We start from the raw sequence: 26,807 nt of genomic DNA on the forward strand, positions 1-26,807 counted from the left end.
ATGGACAACTGCCAGGTTCAAATGTATCCCATTGAATTGAATGGGGTCCATAAGATGTCTGGTATTTTACAGGAGTTGGGAAGAGAAAATATAGGACATGTGCTATTTTTTTTCTCTACTCAACTCCCGTCCTTTAAACAGGTAAAGCAATGAAGCTACCTTTTGCGGAGCCCAACTGCAGTGTGAACTTTTAAGTACAAATTGTAACACTCACATTTCAGAAGACAGGAACACCGGTGGATGTGGATCCGCTGGAACTGTGTGGCAGATGACTCGGACTATACCAGGGAGCGGAGTCTAAGGTGCCGCTAGTTTTTACCAGAGCCCGCCGCAAAGCGGCATAGACTTGCTGCGGCAGGCGGCACCCAGGTCGCTACCCCTGGCATGGCTTGACCACACAGGCGGCCGAGGAGATGCAAGGCACAGGACGGATAAGTCAGCTTGTAGTCTGGATAGCAGAAGGTCAGGGGAGGCGGCACAGTAGCGTAGTAAAGATGTAGAAGGAGTTCAGTAGGCAGGCGACAGAGGAGCAAGGTCAAAGTCACAAAGCAAGGCATCAGATACACAGTAAGGCAATACTGAAGAACACTTTCTCTAAGGCACAAGGCAACAAAGATCCGGCAGGGGAGTGAGGAGGGTGGAGGAATTTATAAATGAGCCACAGGTAAGTTACACTAATGAGCGAACTGACCCTTTAAATTTTAAAGCTTTGGCGCTTGCGTGCCCTAGGGGACGGGGACACGCGCGCCAGAGCAGAGAGGCAGAGGCAGGAGAAACACCCGGAGAGTGATGGACTGGGGCTTGCATGCGGGCGCGTCCCGCGATGTGAGTCCCAGCCACGTCGGCAGCAGCAGGTAAGGGGACCATGCACTCACGGCTAGCGTGTGCGGCCAGAGCGCGTAACGTAACACAAATGGGCCTTTCACTAAAAATTTTTAAAAAGCAATGTGATTGGTTGCTATGGACAACTGGCCAACTTTTCCTCTGCACATGTTCTGATAAATCTCCCCGATTGATTATTTTTTTTCATGCAGAAACACTGCAGATTTTCTGAAAGTGACATGCAGCACGTCACATTATGTGAACCTACCCTAAAATTATGATCCACTACAGACCAGTTGTAGAGAATCTGCAATGTACAGTATACAGGTATGCCACTATGCTAGCATGGGATAAATATTGGAACAGATTTATTCTTCACAATCGCTGAAGTGCTGGCAATTTGTTTTTTATTGCAGTCATATATGTCTGGCAGTCCCTGAGTAGCCTCTGCTTATGGCAGTGAACATGAATGATTGGCCCCAACATGTTTAGGTAGCAGAGCAGGCAAAGAAAGGAACTCAAATTCAAGAATTTAAAGGGAAACCTCTTTGAGACAACCTCCTAAAATTGCACAAAAATTGGCTGGTATGGGGGTAGTCATCCTAAAGAAAAGAAAAGTATACAAAATCAATGTGAAATGTTTTATGAAGTTAGCAAACAGTACATAAATACCCTCAATTTGTGTCCTTTCTGATACAGTTTACAGACAGCAGACAGAACTGTATTATGACATTTTTCTCAACTGGTCGTAGTAAACTGAAGTGTAGCTCATGGCATGGGCTGAGATCTGTTTGTATTTTGCATTGCACTGTCCTCAGAAATTACATACATTTCATTTTTCTCTGCTGAGTTGAAACCTTGCGTAGGAACCATAAGAAAAGCCTAAGCCATCTAGCCACTAACTACACATTTCTGCAAATTGGTGGGCTGATCCCTTCAACCGTGGCCACTGTTCACACACTTGCCTTCATAAAAGTGTTTCTTATGTGCTCCTCAGCTGGCCCCTCCAACTATCTCTTGCACTGGGGAAAAAGTACTCCACTCTTGTTACCACAATGTCACAGTCCACCCTGTATGGGTCACTCACAGCCCCCGCTATGTTTCTTCTGCAAGGACCCTGTTTATTTAGGAATTTTTTTTCCACATTTTAACATAGTAAAAAAATAGGATTTAAGGGTATAGTAGGAGGTAAGGTTTCTTATTCCAGAGGTTGATACAAGATATGTCCATCTTGCAGATCAGTTGAACTGGAAAGATAATATGGCTTAAAAAGTCCACTTGTACAGCAAAAGAAAAACAGGAACAGTCTCCTTTAGGAGGACTGTAACATCATGAACTAATCATGTTTTATCAGATTAATCTATAGTGCAAACTTTAATGATAATATAGTCTAAGAATGTCTTTAGGTCCATCACTTAGCCTCGAATTCTGATATAACATAGTTACATAAATCTTAAGGTTGAAAAAAGACCAGAGTCCATCAAGTTCAACTTATAACCCTAATTTGTCCCTACTGTGTTTATCCAGAAGAAGGCAAAAAAAACCTTAGGAGGCTGATGCCAATTGCTCCATACCAAGGGAAAAAATTCCTTCCCGGCTCCAAATATGGGAGAATAAATAAATATCAGAATAAATTCCTGGTCATTTTGGCCTTAATGTCCATAGCATTTTTTGCACATCTGACCACTGTAACTTTAAGCATTAATAGTTCTGGGATGCTTTTACCTTGTCATGACATATTCTACTTTATCATATTGGTAAATTTTCATCGATACTTGCATCATTTCTTGGTGAAAAATTCCTAAATTTCATGAAAAATTTGAAAATTTAGAATTTTTCTAAATTTGAAGCTCTCTGCTTGTGAGAAAAATAGACATACCAAATAAATATTATATTGATTCACATATACAATATGTCTACTTTATGTTTGCATCATAAAGTTGACATGTTTTTACTTTTGGAAGACATCAGAGTGCTTCAAAGTTCAGCAGCAATTTTCCAATTTTTCACAAAAATATTAAAATCTGAATTTTTCAGGGACCAGTTCAGTTTAGAAGTGTATTTGAGGGGTCTTCATATTAGAAATACCCCCTAAATGACCTCATTATAAAAACTGTACCCCTCAAAATATACAAAATGATATTCAGAATGTTTGTTAACCCTTTAAGTGGTTTTCAGAAATAGCAGCAAAGTGAAGGAGAAAATTCAAAATCAAAATTTTTTACACCAATAAGTTCTTGTAGACTCAGTTTTTGAATTTTTACAAGGAGTAAAAGGATAAAAAGCCCACCAAAATGTGTAACCCAATTTCTCTTGAGTAAGGAAATACCTCGTATGTGAACATAAAGTGCTCTGTGGGTGCACTAGAAGGCTCAGAAGCAAAGGAGCGACAATGGGATTTTGGAGATTGAATTTTGCTGAAATGGTTTTTAGGGGGCATGTCACATTTAGGAAGCTCCTATGGTTCCATAACAGCAAAATAACAACAACCCACATGGCATACTATTTTAGAAACTACACCCCTCAAGGCACGTAACGAGGGGTACAGTGAGCCGTAACACCCCACAGGTGTTTGACGACTTTTTGTTAAAGTTGGATGTGTAAATGACATTTTTTTCTTCACTAAAATGCATTTTTCCCCAAATTTACCATTCTTGCAAGGGGTAATAGGAGAAAATGCCCCCCAAAAGTTTTAACCCCATTTCTTCTTAGTATGGAAATACCCCAAATGTGGACATCAAGTGCGCTGCTGGCACGCTACAATGCTCGGAAGAGAGGAGCTACATTTGGCTTTTTGAAAGCAAATTTTGCTGAAATGGTTTTTGGCGGGCATGTCACATTTAGGATGACCCTGTGGTGCCATAACAGCAAAAAAAACTAAAGAAAAACACATTGTCACGATGCCGGCTGGCAGGTAGTGGACCCTCTGTGCCAGAGAGGGATTGGCGTGGACCGTGCTAGTGGACCGGTTCTAAGCCACTACTGGTTTTCACCAGAGCCCGCCGCAAAGCGGGATGGTCTTGCTGCGGCGGTAGTGACCAGGTCGTATCCACTAGCAACGGCTCACCTCTCTGGCTGCTGAAGATAGGCGCGGTACAAGGGAGTAGGCAGAAGCAAGGTCGGACGTAGCAGAAGGTCGGGGCAGGCAGCAAGGATCGTAGTCAGGGGCAACGGCAGAAGGTCTGGAAACACAGGCAAGGAACACACAAGGAACGCTTTCACTGGCACTAAGGCAACAAGATCCGGCAAGGGAGTGCAAGGGAAGTGAGGTAATATAGGGAAGTGCACAGGTGAAAACCCTAATTGGAACCACTGCGCCAATCAGCGGCGCAGTGGCCCTTTAAATCGCAGAGACCCGGCGCGCGCGCGCCCTAGGGAGCGGGGCCGCGCGCGCCGGGACAGAACAGACGGGGAGCGAGTCAGGTAGGGGAGCCGGGGTGCGCATCGCGAGCGGGCGCTACCCGCATCGCGAATCGCATCCCGGCTGGCAGCAGGATCGCAGCGCCCCGGGTCAGAGGACGTGACCGGAGCGCTGCAGCGGAGGGAGTGAAGCGAGCGCTCCGGGGAGGAGCGGGGACCCGGAGCGCTCGGCGTAACAGTACCCCCCCCCTTGGGTCTCCCCCTCTTCTTGGAGCCTGAGAACCTGAGGAGCAGACTTTTGTCAAGGATGTTGTCCTCAGGTTCCCAGGATCTCTCTTCAGGACCACAACCCTCCCAGTCTACTAAAAAAAAATTTTTCCCTCTGACCTTTTTGGCAGCCAAAATTTCCTTGACCGAGAAGACGTCCGAGGAGCCGGAAACAGGAGTGGGAGGAACAGATTTGGGAGAAAAACGGTTGAGGATGAGTGGTTTGAGAAGAGAGACGTGAAAGGCATTAGGGATACGAAGAGAAGGAGGAAGAAGAAGTTTATAAGAGACAGGATTAATTTGACACAAAATTTTGAAAGGACCAAGATAGCGTGGTCCCAACTTGTAGCTAGGGACACGGAAGCGGACATATTTAGCGGAGAGCCATACCTTGTCTCCAGGGGAAAAAACGGGGGGAGCTCTTCTTTTCTTATCCGCGAACCTCTTCATGCGTGAAGAAGCCTGTAAGAGAGAATTTTGGGTCTCTCTCCATATAATGGAAAGGTCACGAGAAATTTCATCCACAGCGGGCAGACCAGAGGGCAAGGGGGTAGGGAGGGGGGGAAGAGGGTGACGGCCGTACACCACGAAAAATGGGGATTTGGAGGAAGATTCAGAGACCCTGAAGTTATACGAAAATTCGGCCCATGGAAGGAGATCTGCCCAGTCATCCTGGCGGGAGGAAACAAAATGTCGCAAATAATCACCCAGGATCTGGTTAATTCTTTCTACTTGTCCATTGGACTGGGGATGATATGCAGAGGAAAAATTTAATTTAATCTTGAGTTGTTTACAGAGAGCCCTCCAGAATTTAGACACGAATTGGACCCCTCTATCCGAGACAATCTGCGTAGGCAACCCGTGAAGACGAAAAATGTGTACAAAAAATTGTTTAGCCAACTGAGGCGCAGAAGGAAGACCAGGAAGAGGGATGAAATGTGCCATTTTGGAGAATCGATCAACGACCACCCAAATAACGGTGTTGCCACGGGAAGGGGGTAAATCAGTAATAAAATCCATACCAATCAGAGACCAAGGCTGTTCGGGGACAGGCAGAGGATGAAGAAAACCAGCGGGCTTCTGGCGAGGAGTCTTATCCCGGGCACAGATAGTGCAGGCTCGCACAAAGTCCCCAACATCCGTCTCCAGAGTCGGCCACCAATAGAAGCGGGAGATGAGTTGCACAGATTTCTTGATGCCCGCATGACCTGCGAGATGGGAGGAGTGACCCCATTTGAGGATTCCGAGGCGTTGGCGTGGAGAAACAAAGGTCCTTCCTGGAGGAGTCTGCCTGATGGAGGCAGGAGAAGTGGAGATCAGGCAGTCAGGTGGAATGATGTGTTGCGGAGTGAGATCAACTTCTGAGGCATCCGAGGAACGAGAGAGAGCATCGGCCCTAATGTTCTTATCGGCAGGACGAAAGTGAATCTCAAAATTAAATCGGGCAAAGAACAGAGACCACCGGGCCTGGCGAGGATTCAGCCGTTGGGCCGACTGGAGGTAGGAGAGGTTCTTGTGGTCGGTGTAGATAATAACAGGAAATCTTGATCCCTCCAGCAGATGCCTCCATTCCTCAAGTGCTAATTTAATGGCTAGAAGCTCTCGATCCCCGATGGAGTAGTTCCTCTCCGCTGGAGAGAAGGTCCTAGAGAAAAAACCACAAGTGACAGCATGCCCGGAAGGATTTTTTTGTAGAAGAACAGCTCCAGCTCCTACTGAGGAGGCATCAACCTCCAATAGGAAGGGTTTGGAAGGGTCAGGTCTGGAGAGCACGGGAGCCGAAGAAAAGGCAGACTTGAGTCGTTTAAAGGAGTCTTCTGCTTGAGGAGGCCAGGACTTGGGATCAGCATTTTTCTTGGTTAAAGCCACGATAGGAGCCACAATGGTAGAAAAATGTGGAATAAATTGCCTGTAATAATTGGCGAACCCCAAAAAGCGTTGGATAGCACGGAGTCCGGAGGGGCGTGGCCAATTTAAGACGGCAGAGAGTTTGTCTGGATCCATCTGTAGTCCCTGGCCAGAGACCAAATATCCTAGAAAAGGAAGAGATTGGCATTCAAACAGACATTTCTCAATTTTGGCATAGAGTTGGTTGTCACGAAGTCTCTGAAGAACCATACGGACATGCTGGCGGTGTTCTTCTAGATTGGCAGAAAAAATTAGGATATCGTCCAGATATACCACAACACAGGAGTATAACAGATCACGAAAAATTTCATTGACAAAGTCTTGGAAGACGGCAGGGGCATTGCACAGTCCAAAGGGCATGACCAGATACTCAAAGTGTCCATCTCTGGTGTTAAATGCCGTTTTCCACTCGTCCCCCTCTCTGATGCGGATGAGGTTATAGGCGCCTCTTAAGTCCAATTTAGTGAAGATGTGGGCACCTTGGAGGCGATCAAAGAGTTCAGAGATGAGGGGTAAGGGGTAGCGGTTCTTAACCGTGATTTTATTAAGACCGCGGTAGTCAATGCAAGGACGTAGGGAGCCATCTTTTTTGGACACAAAGAAAAATCCGGCTCCGGCAGGAGAGGAGGATTTACGGATAAAGCCCTTTTTTAGATTCTCCTGGACGTATTCGGACATGGCAAGAGTCTCTGGGGCAGAGAGAGGATAAATTCTGCCCCGGGGTGGAGTAGTACCCGGGAGGAGGTCGATAGGGCAATCATAAGGCCTGTGAGGAGGTAGAGTCTCAGCTTGTTTTTTGCAGAAAACATCCGCGAAGTCCATATAGGCCTTAGGGAGACCGGTTACTGGAGGAACCACAGAGTTACGGCAAGGGTTACTGGGAACCGGTTTTAGACAGTTCTTGGAACAAGAGGACCCCCAACTCTTGATCTCCCCAGTGGACCAATCCAGGGTTGGGGAATGAAGTTGAAGCCAGGGAAGTCCAAGGAGAATCTCCGAGGTGCAATTGGGGAGGACCAAAAGTTCAATCCTCTCATGATGAGATCCGATGCTCATAAGAAGGGGCTCCGTGCGGAAACGTATGGTACAGTCCAATCTTTCATTATTTACACAATTGATGTAGAGGGGTCTGGCGAGACTGGTCACTGGGATGTTGAACCTGTTGACGAGAGAGGCCAAAATAAAATTTCCTGCAGATCCAGAGTCCAAGAAGGCCACTGTAGAGAAGGAGAAGGCAGAGGCAGACATCCGCACAGGCACAGTAAGACGTGGAGAAGCAGAGTAGACATCAAGGACTGTCTCACCTTTGTGCGGAGTCAGCGTACGTCTTTCCAGGCGGGGAGGACGGATAGGACAATCCCTCAGGAAGTGTTCGGTACTAGCACAGTACAGGCAGAGGTTCTCCATACGGCGTCGTGTCCTCTCTTGAGGTGTCAGGCGAGACCGGTCGACCTGCATAGCCTCCACGGCGGGAGGCACAGGAACAGATTGCAGGGGACCAGAGGAGAGAGGAGCCGAGGAGACGAAACGCCTCGTGCGAACAGAGTCCATATCTTGGCGGAGTTCCTGACGCCTTTCAGAAAAACGCATGTCAATGCGAGTGGCTAGGTGAATAAGTTCATATAGATTAGCAGGAATTTCTCGTGCGGCCAGAACATCTTTAATGTTGCTGGATAGGCCTTTTTTGAAGGTCGCGCAGAGGGCCTCATTATTCCAGGACAATTCTGAAGCAAGTGTACGGAATTGTACGGCATACTCGCCAACGGAAGAATTACCCTGGACCAGGTTCAACAGGGCAGTCTCAGCAGAAGAGGCTCGGGCAGGTTCCTCAAAGACACTTCGGATTTCCGAGAAGAAGGAGTGTACAGAGGCAGTGACGGGGTCATTGCGGTCCCAGAGCGGTGTGGCCCATGACAGGGCTTTTCCGGACAGAAGACTGACTACGAAAGCCACCTTAGACCTTTCAGTGGGAAACAGGTCCGACATCATCTCCAGATGCAGGGAACATTGGGAAAGAAAGCCACGGCAAAACTTAGAGTCCCCATCAAATTTATCCGGCAAGGATAAGCGTATCCCAGGAGCGGCCACTCGCTGCGGAGGAGGTGCAGGAGCTGGCGGAGGAGATGACTGCTGAAGCTGTGGTAGCAACTGTTGTAGCATAACGGTCAGTTGAGACAGCTGTTGGCCTTGTTGCGCTATCTGTTGTGACTGCTGGGCGACCACCGTGGTGAGGTCAGCGACAACTGGCAGAGGAACTTCAGCGGGATCCATGGCCGGATCTACTGTCACGATGCCGGCTGGCAGGTAGTGGACCCTCTGTGCCAGAGAGGGATTGGCGTGGACCGTGCTAGTGGACCGGTTCTAAGCCACTACTGGTTTTCACCAGAGCCCGCCGCAAAGCGGGATGGTCTTGCTGCGGCGGTAGTGACCAGGTCGTATCCACTAGCAACGGCTCACCTCTCTGGCTGCTGAAGATAGGCGCGGTACAAGGGAGTAGGCAGAAGCAAGGTCGGACGTAGCAGAAGGTCGGGGCAGGCAGCAAGGATCGTAGTCAGGGGCAACGGCAGAAGGTCTGGAAACACAGGCAAGGAACACACAAGGAACGCTTTCACTGGCACTAAGGCAACAAGATCCGGCAAGGGAGTGCAAGGGAAGTGAGGTAATATAGGGAAGTGCACAGGTGAAAACCCTAATTGGAACCACTGCGCCAATCAGCGGCGCAGTGGCCCTTTAAATCGCAGAGACCCGGCGCGCGCGCGCCCTAGGGAGCGGGGCCGCGCGCGCCGGGACAGAACAGACGGGGAGCGAGTCAGGTAGGGGAGCCGGGGTGCGCATCGCGAGCGGGCGCTACCCGCATCGCGAATCGCATCCCGGCTGGCAGCAGGATCGCAGCGCCCCGGGTCAGAGGACGTGACCGGAGCGCTGCAGCGGAGGGAGTGAAGCGAGCGCTCCGGGGAGGAGCGGGGACCCGGAGCGCTCGGCGTAACACACATGGCATACTATTTTGGAAACTACACCCCTCAAGGCATGTAACAAGGGGTACAATGAGCCTTAACACCCCACAAGTGTTTGGCGACTTTTCGTTAAAGTCAGATGTGTAAATGAAAAAAAAAAATCACTAAAATGCAGTTTTTTTTCCAAAATTTACTATTTTTTACAAGAGGTTATAGGAGAAAATAACCCCCCCCCCCCCCCAAAATTTGTAACCCCATTTCTTCTGAGTATGGAAATACCCCATGTGTGGATGTAAAGTGCTCTGCGGGCAAACTAAAATGCTCAAAAGAGAAGCTTTTGGAGAGAGAATTGAATTTGTTTGTAATGGAAGTCGGGGGCCATGTGCATTTCCAAAGCCCCCCGTGGTGCCAGAACAGTGGACCACCCCACATGTGACCCCATTTTGGAAACTTCACCCCTCACAGAATGTAATAAGGAGTGCAGTGAGCATTTACACTTCACTGGCGTTTGACAGACTTTTGAAATAGTGGGCTGTGCAAATGAAAAATTGCAAATGAAAAAATCTGTCAGACACCTGTGGGGTGTAAATGCTCACAGCACCCCTTATTAAATTTTGTGAGGGGTGTAGTTTCCAAAATGGGGTCACATATTCTGTCACCGTGGGGGCTTTGTAAATGCACATGTCCTTCAATTCCAGCCAAATTCTCTCTCCAAAAGCCCAATGGCGCTCCTTCTCTTCTGAGCATTGTAGTGCGCCAGCAGAGCATTTTACATCCACATATGGGGTATTTCTTTACTCAGAAGAAATAGTGTTACAAATTATGTGGGGCTTTTTTACTTTTACCCCTTGTGAAAATGAAAATTTTCATTTTCATGCCCAACTTTAACAAAAAGTCTTCAAACACCTGTGAGTAGTTAAAGCTCACTATACCCCTTGTTACGTTCCTTAACCCCTTAAGGACCCAGCCATTTTACACCTTAGGACCCGGCCATTTTTGCACATCTGACCACTGTCACTTTAAACATTAATAACTCTGGAATGCTTTTAGTTATCATTCTGATTCCGAGATTGTTTTTTCGTGACATATTCTACTTTAACATGGTGGTAACATTTTTTGTTAACTTGCATCCTTTCTTGGTGAAAAATCCCCAAATTTGATGAAAAATTTGAAAATTTTGCATTTTTCTAACTTTGAAGCTCTCTGCTTGTAAGGAAAATGGATATTCCAAATATTTTTTTTTAATTCACATATACAATATGTCTACTTTATGTTTGCATCATAAAATTGACGAGTTTTTACTTTTGGAAGACACCAGAGGGCTTCAAAATTCAGCAGGAATTTTCCAATTTTTCACAAAATTTCCAAACTCACAATTTTTCAGGGACCGGTTCAGGTTTGAAGTGGATTTGAAGGGTCTTAATATTAGAAATACCCCACAAATGACCCCATTATAAAAACTGCACCCCCAAAAGTATTCAAAATGACATTCAGTCAGCCTTTTAACCCTTTAGGTGTTTCACAGGAATAGCAGCAAAGTGAAGGAGAAAATTCACAATCTCCATTTTTTACACTCGCATATTCTTGTAGACCCAATTTTTGAATTTTTACAAAGGGTAAAAGGAGAAAATTTATACTTATACTTGTAGCCCAATTTCTCTCAAGTAAGCACATACCTCATATGTCTATGTAAAGTGTTCGGCGGGCGCAGTAGAGGGCTCAGAAGCGAAGCAGCGACAAGGGGATTTTGGAGGTTTGGGTTTTTTTCTGAAATGGTTTTTGGGGGGCATGTTGCATTTAGGAAGCCCCTATGGTGCCAAAACAGCAAAAAAAAAAAAAAAAAACACATGGCATACCATTTTGGAAACTAGACACCTTGAGAAATGTAACAAGGAATAAAGTGAGCCTTAATACTCCATAGGTGTTTCACGACTTTTGCATATGTAAAAAAAAAATAATAATAATTTCCCTAAAATGTGAGTTTCCCCCCCCAAATTGCACATTTTTGCAAGGGTTAATAGTAGAAAATACCCCCCAAAATTTGTAACCCCATCTCTTCTGAGTATGGAGGTACCCCATAAGTTGACCTGAAGTGCACTACGGGCGAACTACAATGCTCAGAAGAGAAGGAGTCATATTTGGCTTTTTGAGAGCAAATTTTGCTCGGGGGGCATGTCGCATTTAGGAAGCCCCTATGGTGCCAGGACAGCAAAAAAAAAAAACACATGGCATACCATTTTGGAACCTAGACCCCTTGAGGAATGTAACAAGGGGTACAGTGAGCATTTACCCCCCACTGGTGTCTGTCAGATCTTTGGTACAGTGGGCTGTACAAAATTTTTAATTTGCACAGCCCACTGTTCCAAAGATCTGCCAGACACCAGTGGGGGGTAAATTCTCACTGCACCCCTCATTACATTCCGTGAGGGGTGTAGTTTCCAAAATGGGGTCACATGTGTTTTTTTTTTTTTTGCATTTGTCAAAACCGCTGTAACAATCAGCCACCCCTGTGAAAATCACCTCAAATGTACATGGTGCACTCTCCCTTCTGGGCCTTGTTGTGCGCCCCCAGAGCACTTTGCGCCCACATATGAGGTATCTCCGTAGTCGGTAGAAATTGCATAAAAAATTTTGGGGGGCTTTTTTTCCCTTTTTCCTATTGTCAAAATGAAAAGTATAGGGCAACACCAGCATGTTAGTGTAAAAAAATTTTTTTTTTACACTAACATGCTGGTGTAGACCCCAACTTCACCTTTTCATAAGGGGTGAAAGGAGAAAAAGCCCTTGAAAATTTGTTAGGCAATTTCTCTCGAGTACGGCGATACCCCATATGTGGCCCTAAACTGTTGCCTTGAAATATGACAGGGCTCCGAAATGAGAGAGCACCATGCGCATTTGAGACCTGAATTAGGGATTTGCATAGGGGTGGACATAGGGGTATTCTACGCCAGTGATTCCCAAACAGAGTGCCTCCAGCTGTTGCAAAACTCCCAGCATGCTTGGACAGTCAACGGCTGTCCGGCAATACTGGGAGTTGTTGTTTTGAAGGCTCCATTTTGGAAAGAGTGGTGTACCAGATGTTTTTCATTTTTATTGGGAGGGGAGGAGGGCTGTTTAGGGGTATGTGTATATGTAGTGTTTTTTACTTTCTATTTTATTTTGTGTTAGTGTAGTGTAGTGTTTTTAGGGTACAGTCACACGGGCGGGGGATTACAGCGGGTTTCCCGCTGCGAGTTTGAGCTGCCGCGCAAAATTTGCTGGATCGCAAACTTGCAGTCTGATACTCACTGTAAGCCCCCTGCCCATGTGAATGTACCCTGTACATTCACAGGGGGGGGGGGAACCTTCAGCTGTTGCAAAACTACAACTCCCAGCATGCACAGTCTATCGGTGCATGCTGGTAGTTATAGTTTTGCAACAGCTGGAGGCACACGGGTTGGGAAACGCTGAGTTAGGAAACAGACAATGTTTCCCAACCAGTGTGCCTCCAGTTGTTGCAAAACCACAACTCCCAAACATTCTCAGGCATGCTGGAAGTAGTAGTTCGGCAACATCTTTAGAGCCAGATGTTGCCGAACTACAACTCCCAGCATGCCTGGAGTTGTAGTTTTGCAACATCTGGAGGACTACAGTTTGCAGACCACTAATACAGTGGTTTCCAATCAGTGCCCTTCCAGATGTTGCAAAACTACAACTCCCAGTATGCCAAAACTGTCCAGGCATGCTGGGAGTTGTAGTTCTGCAACACCTGAAGGGCCTGGACATGCCTTGACAGTGTAGTTTTGCAACATCTGGAAGGGCACAGTGGTCTCCAAACTGTGGACCTCCAAATGTTGCAAAACTGCAACTCCCAGCATGCCCAGATGCCAAGGGCTGTCTGGGCATGCTGGGAGTTGTAGTGTAAGGGGACCAGATGGAGCAGTCCAGATCGCTTTACGGCGGTCTGGACTGCTGCAAAGGCCCCGCAACGCCGCCGAAGATCAACTCACCTGTCGCCACCGCCGCCGTCTTCATCGCCGGGATCCGGGTCTTCAGGGACGAGGTAAGTACCGGGGCCGGGCCCTAGCACTCCCCCGTCCCCCGCCGCGTCCTCCGTTCTCTCCGGACTTTTAGGATCCGGGCAGGGTGGGAGGAAGTAACCGCCCCCCCTGCGATTTGCCGGTTAGCTAACCGAAGAATCGCAGGGGATAGGAGGAGGTCGCAGGCTTGCCACCTCGCTCCTATACTCCAGCATGGTCCTGGCTGTCTGTGACAACCGGGATCATGCAAAATTACCGGGCGGTCGGGTCCCAGAGACCCGATCAGCCCGGTATCGCCACAGAATGCAAGGGCGATTTCCCTCGCGCTTTGCGACGATCGTCGACATGGGGGGCCTACATGGCCCCCCTCGGCGTTTGCCCTGGATGCCTGCTGAAGCATTTCAGCAGGCATCCGCTTCCGATCTCTGCCCGGCGCGCGGCAGGGACCGGAAAACGCCAGGACGTACAGGGACGTCCTTGGTCCTTAAAGCCCAGGGTGCAGGGACGTCCCCGTACGTCCTGGGTCCTTAAGAGGTTAAGGAGGGTAGTTTCCAAACTGGGGTAACATGTGGGTGTTTTTTTTTCTGTGTGTTTATATCAGAACCACTGTAGCGATCAGCCACCCCTGTGCAAATCACTTCAAATGTACATGGCGCTCTCACTCCTGAGCCCTGCTGTGCGCCCGCAGAATATTTTACGTCCACATATGGGGTATTTCCCTACTCAGGAGAAATTGCATAAAAAATTTTGCGGGTCTTTTTTCCTTTTACCTCTTGTAAAAATGAAAAGTATGGGGCAAAAAACTTTACCTTTTCCTAACGGGTAAAAGGAGAAAAAGCCCCCAAAATTTGTTAGGCAATTTGTCCCAAGTACGGAAATACCCCATATGTGACCCTAAACTGTTGTCTTGAAATACGACAGGTGTTACGCCGAGCGCTCCGGGTCCCCGCTCCTCCCCGGAGCGCTCGCTACACTCCTCTCACTGCAGCGCTCCGGGCCCGGGGCGCTGCGATACCGCCTCTGGCCGGGATGCGATTCGCGATGCGGGTAGCGCCCGCTCGCGATGCGCACCCCGGCTCCCGTACCTGACTCGCTCTCCGTCAGTTCTGTCCCGGCGCGCGCGGCCCCGCTCCCTAGGGCGCGCGCGCGCCGGGTCTCTGCGATTTAAAGGGCCACTGCGCCGCTGATTGGCGCAGTGGTTCCAATTAGTGTTTACACCTGTGCACTTCCCTATATCACCTCACTTCCCCTTCACTCCCTCGCCGGATCTTGTTGCCTTAGTGCCAGTGAAAGCGTTTCCTTGTGTGTTCCTAGCCTGTGTTCCAGACCTCCTGCCGTTGCCCCTGACTACGATCCTTGCTGCCTGCCCCGACCTTCTGCTACGTCCGACCTTGCTTCTGCCTACTCCCTTGTACCGCGCCTATCTTCAGCAGCCAGAGAGGTTGAGCCGTTGCTAGGGGATACGACCTGGTCACTACCGCCGCAGCAAGACCATCCCGCTTTGCGGCGGGCTCTGGTGAATACCAGTAGTGACTTAGAACCGATCCTCTAGCACGGTCCACGCCAATCCCTCTCTGGCACAGAGGATCCACTACCTGCCAGCCGGCATCGTGACAGTAGATCCGGCCATGGATCCCGCTGAAGTTCCTCTGCCAGTTGTCGCTGACCTCACCACGGTGGTCGCCCAGCAGTCACAACAGATTGCGCAACAAGGCCAACAGCTGTCTCAACTGACTGTTATGCTACAACAGTTACTACCACAGCTCCAGCAACCATCTCCTCCGCCAGCTCCTGTACCTCCTCCGCAGCGAGTGGCCGCTTCTGGACTACGACTATCCTTGCCGGATAAATTTGATGGGGACTCTAAGCTTTGCCGTGGCTTCCTTTCCCAATGTTCATTACACTTGGAGATGATGTCGGACCAGTTCCCCACTGAAAGGTCTAAGGTGGCTTTCGTAGTCAGCCTGCTGTCTGGAAAAGCCCTGGCTTGGGCCACACCGCTCTGGGACCGCAATGACCCCGTCACTGCCTCTGTACACTCCTTCTTCTCGGAAATTCGAAGTGTCTTTGAGGAACCTGCCCGAGCCTCTTCTGCTGAGACTGCCCTGTTGAACCTGGTCCAGGGTAATTCTTCCGTTGGCGAGTATGCCGTACAATTCCGTACTCTTGCTTCTGAATTATCCTGGAACAATGAGGCCCTCTGCGCGACCTTTAAAAAAGGCCTATCCAGCAACATTAAAGATGTTCTGGCCGCACGAGAAATGCCTGCTAATCTTCATGAACTTATTCACCTAGCCACTCGCATTGACATGCGTTTTTCCGAAAGGCGTCAGGAGCTCCGCCAAGATATGGACTCTGTTCGCACGAGGCGTTTCTTCTCCTCGGCTCCTCTCTCCTCTGGTTCCCTGCAATCTGTTCCTGTGCCTCCCGCCGTGGAGGCTATGCAGGTCGACCGGTCTCGCCTGACATCTCAAGAGAGGACACGACGCCGCATGGAGAACCTCTGCCTGTACTGTGCTAGTACCGAACACTTCCTGAGGGATTGTCCTATCCGCCCTCCCCGCCTGGAAAGACGTACCCTGACTCCGCACAAAGGTGAGACAATCCTTGATGTCCACTCTGCTTCTCCACGTCTTACTGTGCCTGTGCGGATGTCTGCCTCTGCCTTCTCCTTCTCTTCTGTGGCCTTCTTAGACTCTGGATCTGCAGGAAATTTTATTTTGGCCTCTCTCGTCAACAGGTTCAACATCCCAGTGACCAGTCTCACCAGACCCCTTTACATCAATTGTATAAACAATGAAAGATTGGACTGTTCCATACGTTTCCGCACGGAGCCCCTTCTAATGAGCATCGGATCTCATCACGAGAGGATTGAACTTTTGGTCCTCCCCAATTGCACCTCGGAAATTCTCCTTGGACTTCCCTGGCTTCAACTTCATTCCCCAACCCTGGATTGGTCCACTGGGGAGATCAAGAGTTGGGGGCCCTCTTGTTCCAAGGACTGTCTAAAACCGGTTCCCAGTAACCCTTGCCGTAACTCTGTGCTTCCTCCAGTAACCGGTCTCCCTAAGGCCTATATGGACTTCGCGGATGTTTTCTGCAAAAAACAAGCGGAGACTCTACCTCCTCACAGGCCTTATGACTGTCCTATCGACCTCCTCCCGGGCACTACTCCACCCCGGGGCAGAATTTATCCTCTCTCTGCCCCAGAGACTCTTGCCATGTCTGAATACGTCCAGGAGAATCTAAAAAAGGGCTTTATCCGTAAATCCTCCTCTCCTGCCGGAGCCGGATTTTTCTTTGTGTCCAAAAAAGATGGCTCTCTACGTCCTTGCATTGACTACCGCGGACTTAATAAAATCACGGTTAAGAACCGCTACCCCTTACCCCTCATCTCTGAACTCTTTGATCGCCTCCAAGGTGCCCACATCTTTACTAAATTGGACTTAAGAGGCGCCTATAACCTCATCCGCATCAGAGAGGGGGATGAGTGGAAAACAGCATTTAACACCAGAGATGGACACTTTGAGTATCTGGTCATGCCCTTTGGCCTGTGCAACGCCCCTGCTGTCTTCCAAGACTTTGTTAATGAAATTTTTCGTGATCTGCTATACTCCTGTGTTGTTGTATATCTTGATGATATCCTAATTTTTTCGGCCAATCTAGAAGAACACCGCCAGCATGTCCGTATGGTTCTTCAGAGACTTCGTGACAATCAACTCTATGCTAAAATTGAGAAATGTCTGTTTGAATGCCAATCTCTTCCTTTTCTAGGATACTTGGTCTCTGGCCAGGGACTACAAATGGATCCAGATAAACTCTCTGCCGTCTTAGATTGGCCACGCCCCTCCGGACTCCGTGCCATCCAACGTTTTTTGGGGTTCGCCAATTATTACAGGCAATTTATTCCACATTTTTCTACCATTGTGGCTCCTATTGTGGCTTTAACCAAAAAAAATGCCGATCCCAAGTCTTGGCCTCCTCAAGCGGAAGACGCCTTTAAACGACTCAAGTCCGCCTTCTCTTCGGCTCCCGTGCTCTCCAGACCTGACCCATCTAAACCCTTCCTATTGGAGGTTGATGCCTCCTCAGTGGGAGCTGGAGCTGTCCTTCTACAAAAAAACTCTTCCGGGCATGCTGTTACTTGTGGGTTTTTTTCTAGGACCTTCTCTCCGGCGGAGAGGAACTACTCCATCGGGGATCGAGAGCTTCTAGCCATTAAATTAGCACTTGAGGAATGGAGGCATCTGCTGGAGGGATCAAGATTTCCAGTTATTATTTACACCGATCACAAGAACCTCTCATACCTCGAGTCTGCCCAACGGCTGAATCCTCGTCAGGCCAGGTGGTCTCTGTTCTTTGCCCGATTTAATTTTGAAATTCACTTTCGGCCTGCTGATAAGAACATTAGGGCCGATGCTCTCTCTCGTTCCTCAGATGCTTCTGAAATTGAACTCTCTCCTCAACACATCATTCCTCCTGACTGCCTGATTTCCACTTCTCCAGCCTCCATCAGGCAAACTCCACCAGGAAAGACCTTTGTTTCTCCACGCCAACGCCTCGGAATCCTCAAATGGGGTCACTCCTCCCATCTCGCAGGTCATGCGGGCATCAAGAAATCTGTGCAACTCATCTCTCGCTTCTATTGGTGGCCGACTCTAGAGACTGATGTGGTGGACTTTGTGCGAGCCTGCACTATCTGTGCCCGGGATAAGACTCCTCGCCAGAAGCCCGCTGGTTTTCTTCTTCCTCTGCCTGTTCCCGAACAACCTTGGTCTCTGATTGGTATGGATTTTATTACTGACTTACCCCCATCCCATGGCAACACTGTTATTTGGGTGGTCGTTGATCGATTCTCCAAAATGGCACATTTCATCCCTCTTCCTGGTCTTCCTTCAGCGCCTCAGTTGGCTAAACAATTTTTTGTACACATTTTTCGTCTTCACGGGTTGCCTACGCAGATCGTCTCGGATAGAGGCGTCCAATTTGTGTCTAAATTCTGGAGGGCTCTCTGTAAACAACTCAAGATTAAATTAAATTTTTCTTCTGCATACCATCCTCAATCCAATGGACAAGTAGAAAGAATTAACCAGATCTTGGGTGACTATTTACGACATTTTGTTTCCTCCCGCCAGGATGACTGGGCAGATCTTCTACCTTGGGCCGAATTCTCGTATAATTTCAGAATCTCTGAATCTTCCTCCAAATCCCCGTTTTTCGTGGTGTACGGCCGTCACCCTCTTCCCCCCCTCCCTACCCCCTTGCCCTCTGGTCTGCCCGCTGTGGATGAAATTTCTCGTGATCTCTCCATCATATGGAGAGAGACCCAAAATTCTCTCTTACAGGCTTCTTCACGCATGAAGAGATTCGCGGATAAGAAAAGAAGAGCTCCTCCCATTTTTTCCCCTGGAGACAAGGTATGGCTCTCCGCCAAATATGTCCGCTTCCGTGTCCCTAGCTATAAGTTGGGACCACGCTATCTTGGTCCTTTCAAGATTTTGCGCCAGATTAATCCTGTCTCTTACAAACTTCTTCTTCCTCCTTCTCTTCGTATTCCTAATGCCTTTCATGTTTCTCTTCTTAAACCACTTATCATTAACCGTTTCTCTCCCAAATCTGTTCCCCCCACTCCTGTCTCCGGCTCCTCGGACATCTTCTCCGTCAAGGAAATTTTGGCATCTAAAAAGGTCAGAGGGAAAACCTTCTTTTTAGTGGATTGGGAGGGTTGTGGTCCTGAAGAGAGGTCCTGGGAACCTGAGGACAATATCCTGGACAAAAGTCTGGTCCTCAGGTTCTCAGGCTCCAAGAAGAGGGGGAGACCCAAGGGGGGGGGGTACTGTTACGCCGAGCGCTCCGGGTCCCCGCTCCTCCCCGGAGCGCTCGCTACACTCCTCTCACTGCAGCGCTCCGGGCCCGGGGCGCTGCGATACCGCCTCTGGCCGGGATGCGATTCGCGATGCGGGTAGCGCCCGCTCGCGATGCGCACCCCGGCTCCCGTACCTGACTCGCTCTCCGTCAGTTCTGTCCCGGCGCGCGCGGCCCCGCTCCCTAGGGCGCGCGCGCGCCGGGTCTCTGCGATTTAAAGGGCCACTGCGCCGCTGATTGGCGCAGTGGTTCCAATTAGTGTTTACACCTGTGCACTTCCCTATATCACCTCACTTCCCCTTCACTCCCTCGCCGGATCTTGTTGCCTTAGTGCCAGTGAAAGCGTTTCCTTGTGTGTTCCTAGCCTGTGTTCCAGACCTCCTGCCGTTGCCCCTGACTACGATCCTTGCTGCCTGCCCCGACCTTCTGCTACGTCCGACCTTGCTTCTGCCTACTCCCTTGTACCGCGCCTATCTTCAGCAGCCAGAGAGGTTGAGCCGTTGCTAGGGGATACGACCTGGTCACTACCGCCGCAGCAAGACCATCCCGCTTTGCGGCGGGCTCTGGTGAATACCAGTAGTGACTTAGAACCGATCCTCTAGCACGGTCCACGCCAATCCCTCTCTGGCACAGAGGATCCACTACCTGCCAGCCGGCATCGTGACAACAGGGCTCCAAAATGAGAGAGCGCCCTGCGTATTTGAGGCCTAAATTAGGGATTTGCATAGGGGTAGATATAGGGGTATTCGCCAGTGATTCCCACACAGGGTGCCTCCAGCTGTTGCAAAACTCCCAGCATGCCTGGACAGTCAATGGCTGTCCGGCAACACTGGGAGTTGTTGTTTTGCAACAGCTGGAGGCTCTGTTTTGGAAACAGTGCCGTACCAAATGTTTTTCATTTTTATTTGGGGGGGAGGGGGCGGGGCTGTGTAAGGGTATGTGTATATGGAGCGTTTTACTCTTTATTTTGTGTAGTGTGGTGTTGTTAGGGTACACAGGCGAGTTTCCCGCTGGGAGTTTGAGCTGCAGTGGAAGATTTGCTGCATCTCAAACTTGCAGTGAGAAACTCACTGTAAACCCCTGTGAATGTACCCTGTAGATTCACATGAGCTGGGGGCAAACCTCCATCTGTTGCACACTGGTTGCAAAACACTGAGAGTTTGTTACTTAACTCATTGTTTGCCAACCCGTGTTCCTCCAGATGTTGCAAAACTACAACTCCCAGCATGCATGGTCTAATAAAAAACGAGAAAAACAACAAGAGGTGCGCCCCTAGTGAGGACCGTTTGATAGTAGTGAAAGTGTAACATAAAGATGGGTTCTTACCCCTAAGTGTTGCGCTTAGAGCACAACACCTATAGTAGCGTAGAAATCACGGGACACCGCTGCCACGAGGAACCACCCGGTTTGACATCCGTCAGTCCGGTAGTAAGCAATGGAAGAAAATATGTGGATAGATTCCTCTTAGGAAGGTGCTGGTACCCAAGAATGGAGATAAACTTCTTTATTGGCAACGCGTTTCGATCCCGAACCGGGATCTTCGTCAGCATGCATGGTCTGTCAGTGCATGCTGGGAGTTATAGGTTTGCAGTGGTGTCCAAACTGTAGCTCTCCAGATGTTGCAAAACTTCAACTCCAAGCATGCCCAGACTGCCCAGCCATGTTAATATTAATATTATGGTGTCCTGCCTTACTTCCCCTATCTGATTTTGAACCTCCCTTATTGCTACGTTTGTTTTTTCTACATCCTCGAATATTTTACTGAGCATTGCTTTAGTTCCTTCTTCCTCCTGATTATCTCCTATAATTTTTTTTCTTTCCAGCTCTTGTTGATTCATTCCCCCCCCCCCCCCTTGATCCCTGGAGATATAAAGAATTTTTCCATTGAGCGTCTGCCCACCACACCATCTCCCTTCTCCTTCTGACTGGTCAATGTTGTCTTTCTCTACATTCTTCTTCTCCCCCCCCCCCCCCCCCCCCATTATCCCGACCTCCAACTCTTTCCTCTCCCTTACCTTTCTACAAAACCCTACCGTTCTGGAAGGAAGCAATTTTGAGGGCAGCCAGAGGAGTAGATAAAGAAATTGATGGTAACAAAATAATGCTATTTGCAGATTATTCGAGGGCCACTCAGCAGGCGAGGTTAAATTTTATACATGTCAAAATGAGTTTAAGAGAAGCAAATATCACGTATTAATTATTACTTACGGCCAAACTCAGGGTGATATATAAAGATAGGTCATGGTTTTTTGCCTCAGTAGAGGATGTAAATGAGTGGGGGGAAAAGGAAGGGATCAGTTAAAATTAATAAACTAATCTCCCCTGTGAATAATAATAAACTATACTGAGGTAATTTAAGGGGAAAAATTGATAATATGGCTGGCCGGGTGGGGGGCTCGAGATAGAGGAATTGTTGGGAAAAGTTTTTGGCAATTTCAAAGGAAGGGGTGGTTGGGATGGCAGAAGGGGGGCAGGTTTTTTTCTTTCTTCTTTCTATCTCCTAATACTCGAGAATGAGGGTATTGGTTTGGAATGTAAGGGGGCTGGCAGATTGGGTGAGGCGGACGGCGGTCTATAAAGTCATAGATAAACATCTACCAGGTATTATTTGTCTATTAGTGACACACCTAATAAAGGATAAAATCCAGATTCTGCAGAGAAGGTGGATTGCAAAGCAATTTCACTCAACACATACTTGTTATTCTAGAGGGGTAAGTGTGTTAATACACAAAGGGCTGAAGGTAGAAGTGTTAAATTCAAAAGTAGATAAAGAAGGAAGATACGTATTTCTGGTATTAAATTGGGAGGGAAAAAGACTGCTGTTCGCTTTCGTATTTGTGCCACCCCCTTCTCATCAGGAGTATTAAGGAACTATGTCAGTTTACCAATTATAAAAGAGGTATCCCAATTATGGTGATGGGTCATATTAATGCGGTAATGGATGAAGGAAAAGATAGATTAAGGATAGGAAGACAAAAGCCAAGCAGGGGAACAACATGATTAAAAAGAATTGTGGAGGAATTTGGATTGGTGGATTATTGGAGAGAGAGAAACCCAAAATTGAAAGTATATTCATGTTATAATAAATACAAGAAAACACTATGCCGTATAGATATCATAATTGGTGATAAGGAGATCATGCCATGGATAGAGGGTATAAAATACGAACCTTGGAGTATATCCGATCATACACCACTAATGTTCCAAATGGTAAACAGAAAAACACGCCAGATAAATACGAGAATAGATCCATTTTGGTTCGAATTATGGGGCGGAAAATAGTGAGGAAGGGGCTAAAATAAAAGCTTATTTTGAAATCAATGATGGAACAGCTTCAGAGGGGATGGTTTGGGATGCTTTTAAGGTGGTATTGCGAGGCATCTGCGAGGAGAAAATTGTAAGGATGAAGAAAAAATCTAAGATAGAGGAAGAAGAGATGAGAAGGAAAGTACAGAAGGCAGAACAGGACTTTGTAGTAAGAGGACTGGAAAAGGATAAAAGACAATGGGAAGAGGCAATAGGGAGGTATAAAGAACCATTAACAGTGAAATAAAAAAAAACAATGTTCCAGTCAGAGCAGAAGAGATATCTAGAAGGGGGGGGGGGAGCCAGAAAAATGGTTGGCTAAGCTTATAGAAGAAGAAAAAGAAAAAACATGAATAGCAGCCATCAAAGATAAAGGGGGACGGATTGTAAGAGAACAGGAAGAAATCACAAAAGTCTTTCTAGAATTCTATAAAGAGCTACCGTATTTATCGGGGTATACCACGTACCGGCCTATAACACGCACCCTCATTTTACCAAGGATATTTGGGTAAAAAAAGTTTTTTACACAAATATCCTTGGTAAAATGAGGGTGCGTGTGTGTGCATGCGTATACCCCGATACACCCCCAGGAAAGGCAGGGGGAGAGAGGCCGTCGCTGCCCGCTTCTCTCCCCCTGCCTTTCCTGGGGTCTAGAGCCCTGCTGCCGCCGCTTCTCTCCCGCTGACTATCTGCGCCGCTGCCCGTTCTCTCCCCCTGACTATCGGTGCCGGCGCCCCATCGGTGTCGGCGCTGGTAGCCAGGGGGAGAGAAGCGGCGCCGGCAATGGGGCAGCGGCGCCGATAGCCAAGGGGAGAGAAGGGGCAGCGGCACCCATTGCTGTCGCCGCTGCCCCGTTGCCTCCCCCATCCCCGGTTGTATAATTACCTGTTGCCGGGGTTGGGTCCACGCTGCTTCAGGCCTCTGGTGTGCGTCCCATGCGTCGTTGCTATGCACTGCACGGCGCAGCGCAATGACGAGTGACTTCATTGCATCTTGCAGCGAATAGCAACGATGCAGGGGACGCACACCAGAGGCCTGAAGCAGCGCGGACCTGACCCCGGCAACAGGTAATTATACAACCAGGGATGGGGGAGGCAACGGGGCAGCGGCGCCGGCAATGGGTGCCGCTGCCCCTTCTCTCCCAGTGTCTGTCGGCGCCGCTGCCCCATTGCCGGCGCCGCTTCTCTCCCCCTGGCTATCGGCGCCGGCAATGGGGTGCCGGCACCGATAGTCAGGGGGAGAGAACGGGCAGCGGCACCGATAGCAGGGGGAGAGAAGGGCCGGCAGCAGGGCTCTAGACCCCAGGACAGGCAGGGGCAGAGAAGCCGGCAGCGGTGGCGGTCTCTGCACCTGCAAAGCCACTGCATTTCATTGATTTAAAGCGCCCGCTTTAAATCATTGAACTGCAGCGGCTTATCGGTGTATAACACGCAGATAGACTTTAGGCTAAGAATTTTAGCCTAAAAAGTGTGTGTTTTATACGCCGATAAATACGGTATATATCTCACAAATAAAAGTAGAACAAGAAGACATACAAAAATATGTTGATGAATGTGAAGTGTGGAAGGTGGTAAAAGAGGCACCCAGATCAAAAGCCCCAGGCCTAGATGGGATACCATTCAAAATGTACAAAAAGTATGCGAGTGTTCTTGTCCCCAGATTAGTGAAATTATTTAGAGACATCCTAAAGAGAGGAATACTACCACCCTCAATGAAGGAGGCAATGATAACGTTGATTTTTAAGCCTGGGAAAAATGAACATGAGCCTGATGCCTATTGGCCAATCTCGCTGCTAAATACTGATATGAAGATATTGGCAAAGACCTTAGCAGTGAGATTGGCGAAGATAATGGGCCTCATTTACTAAGAGTGGAGTGTCGGTTTGTGTTTCTGTTTTGTGGTTTCTCCATTTTTTTTACTTGGTATTTACTAATCTGTCGCACTTTTCCCGATATTTTTTGTCGCAGGGAAAAATTCTGTCGCATGGTTCTGTCACACAGTAATTTCTGTCGCAGGGTTTTCTGTCGCACGGTAAAATCTGTTGCATCCATAAGGCTAAGTTTCTACTTGTTTTTTTGGGGGGAGGGGGGAAATGGCAAGAAAAACGACATGTGGGTTTTAACTTTAGCATTTTTGCCGGCGGTTTTTATTCTTTTTTGGACTTTAGCGATCCAAAAAAGTGATGGAGATACTTTTTTTTAATAAAGTTTTGTAGGGTACCATTAAAAAATAAAAATAAAAAAGATACAGTAGTGAAGGAAAAATTGTATCTAACAAAATGTATCTTTTTTATAACAACATTTTTATTAATTTTTAAAACAGGGATCAATTTATGTGGCGGGGACCTAAAAATGTAGCCGACAATAATAAAAATGTAGTGTGTGTGTGTGTGTGTGTGTTTTTCACTTTTTGTCTTTATTTTTTAATTTTTTTTTAGGCAGTACTACTACTCCCAGCATGGAACACATTGTTCCATGCTGGGAGTAGTAGTACCTGTACTAATTGCCAAATCGCCCGTTGCGATCCTCCTGTATAAATTATAGATGCGGCAGCCGCTCTTCTATGGTCCCTTGCACTGCAATATATATATATATATATATATATATATATATATATATATATATACACATATTCATATTTCCTGCAGAGAGCTGTAATTGGCCAGATGGTTCCAGCCAATCACAGCTCTCTGTGGGAAATATTAATATGTGTATATATACGTCAGTGAAGGGGACCATAGAAGAGCGGCCGCCCGCATCTATAAATTATACAGGAGGATCACGGCGGGTGTCAGGAGTGACATCCACTGTGATCTTTCTTTAACTGCAGGTACTACTACTCCCAACATGGAGCATACTCTGTTCAATGCACGGAGCTATAGTACCTGCATTAATAGACAGATCAGAACAGGTGTCAGAAGTTACACTTGCTGCAATCTCTCCATTAATGCAGGTACTACAGCTCCCATAAAGCAGAGTGTGCTCTATGTTGGCAGCAGTAGTACTTGCAGTTAAGGACAGATCACAGCAAGTATCACTACTGACACCCGCTGCGATTGTCCTATCTATTACAGAGATGCAGAGCGGCTGTATACAGTGCTCGCATCTCTGCACTATACTCCGGCCGGCCACTCACTTATTCATATTTCCCTCAGAGCTGTGATTATGGGACTATATGTACACTATTCACGTGCACTGCACACGATTGCACAATGTATGATTCTATATTGTATATGGGTCTGCTATGCTTCATTTGTCACGTTTGTTTATATGACCGATTGCGGTCTCCTATATTTGTTTGTATTTGTTGTTATGACATTTTGATAACACGCCCCCCAGATTTACATGTGTAATTAGGGGTTGGATATATATATATATATATATATATACTGTTTTGCACTGTTTTCTCATGCTTGAGAAAGGCTTTATTGATAAGCTGAAACGTCACTTTACACAGATGAGTGAATAAACCACGTTTATGTTCTATTTTGGAGTGCCGCTTCTACCTCATTCTTTGGATATATATATATATATATATATATATATATATATATATACACACAAATATATGTATATACCAACAACCACACCATTATACCTCACTCTCAAATATATCTTCGTAATACCTCAACATCATACAGTCGATATAATGTCACCCGCACCAATTAACCCTACCCTGGACCTATATTATAACTCTGCCGGATAACTCCTTTTTCCCACTACACAACAGCCCCCACTCCAAAGAAAACTAGGGGGAACTCATAAAGTGGACTTGAAATCCAGGTCTCCAGCACTACATAAAAATACAAATAAAAACATGGGATATATAAATAATCGACTCTCTATAATTCACCATTGCGATCCACATAACTAACCGTGTGAATCATGAATGAGATACCATGCGCAGCAAGCTGGGCCAGAACTAGAGGGTCTCCAGTGCTGCAAAAATGCAAAGACTCCGGCAGACAAGAATCAACATGACACCTCCCGATTCCAAACCAGGCAAACCGCAATACTCAAGCTAACCTGTAAGGTTTCCTCATATACCTTCACCATGATCCAGGGAGACCCCATCAGAATGCATCTGAACCGGAGCTGTCTTCTCTTTGTTCAGACTTTAAGAGATCTCGATCCTCAGTATACACAAGTACATCCGCAGACAGAGATCGTGATCCTCATTGTGCACAAATGTATCTGCAAACAGCTTGGTACAATGAAACAATACTCTAGCACTTCTCTCATTTTGATTTGACCTAAATATAGATCTGGTGCATCAGAGTGGGCTCCAGAAGGAAGGACTCCAGCGC

The sequence above is a fragment of the Hyla sarda genome, chromosome 1 (assembly GCF_029499605.1).
Source record: "Hyla sarda isolate aHylSar1 chromosome 1, aHylSar1.hap1, whole genome shotgun sequence".
In the NCBI taxonomy this organism is placed as follows: domain Eukaryota; kingdom Metazoa; phylum Chordata; class Amphibia; order Anura; family Hylidae; genus Hyla; species Hyla sarda.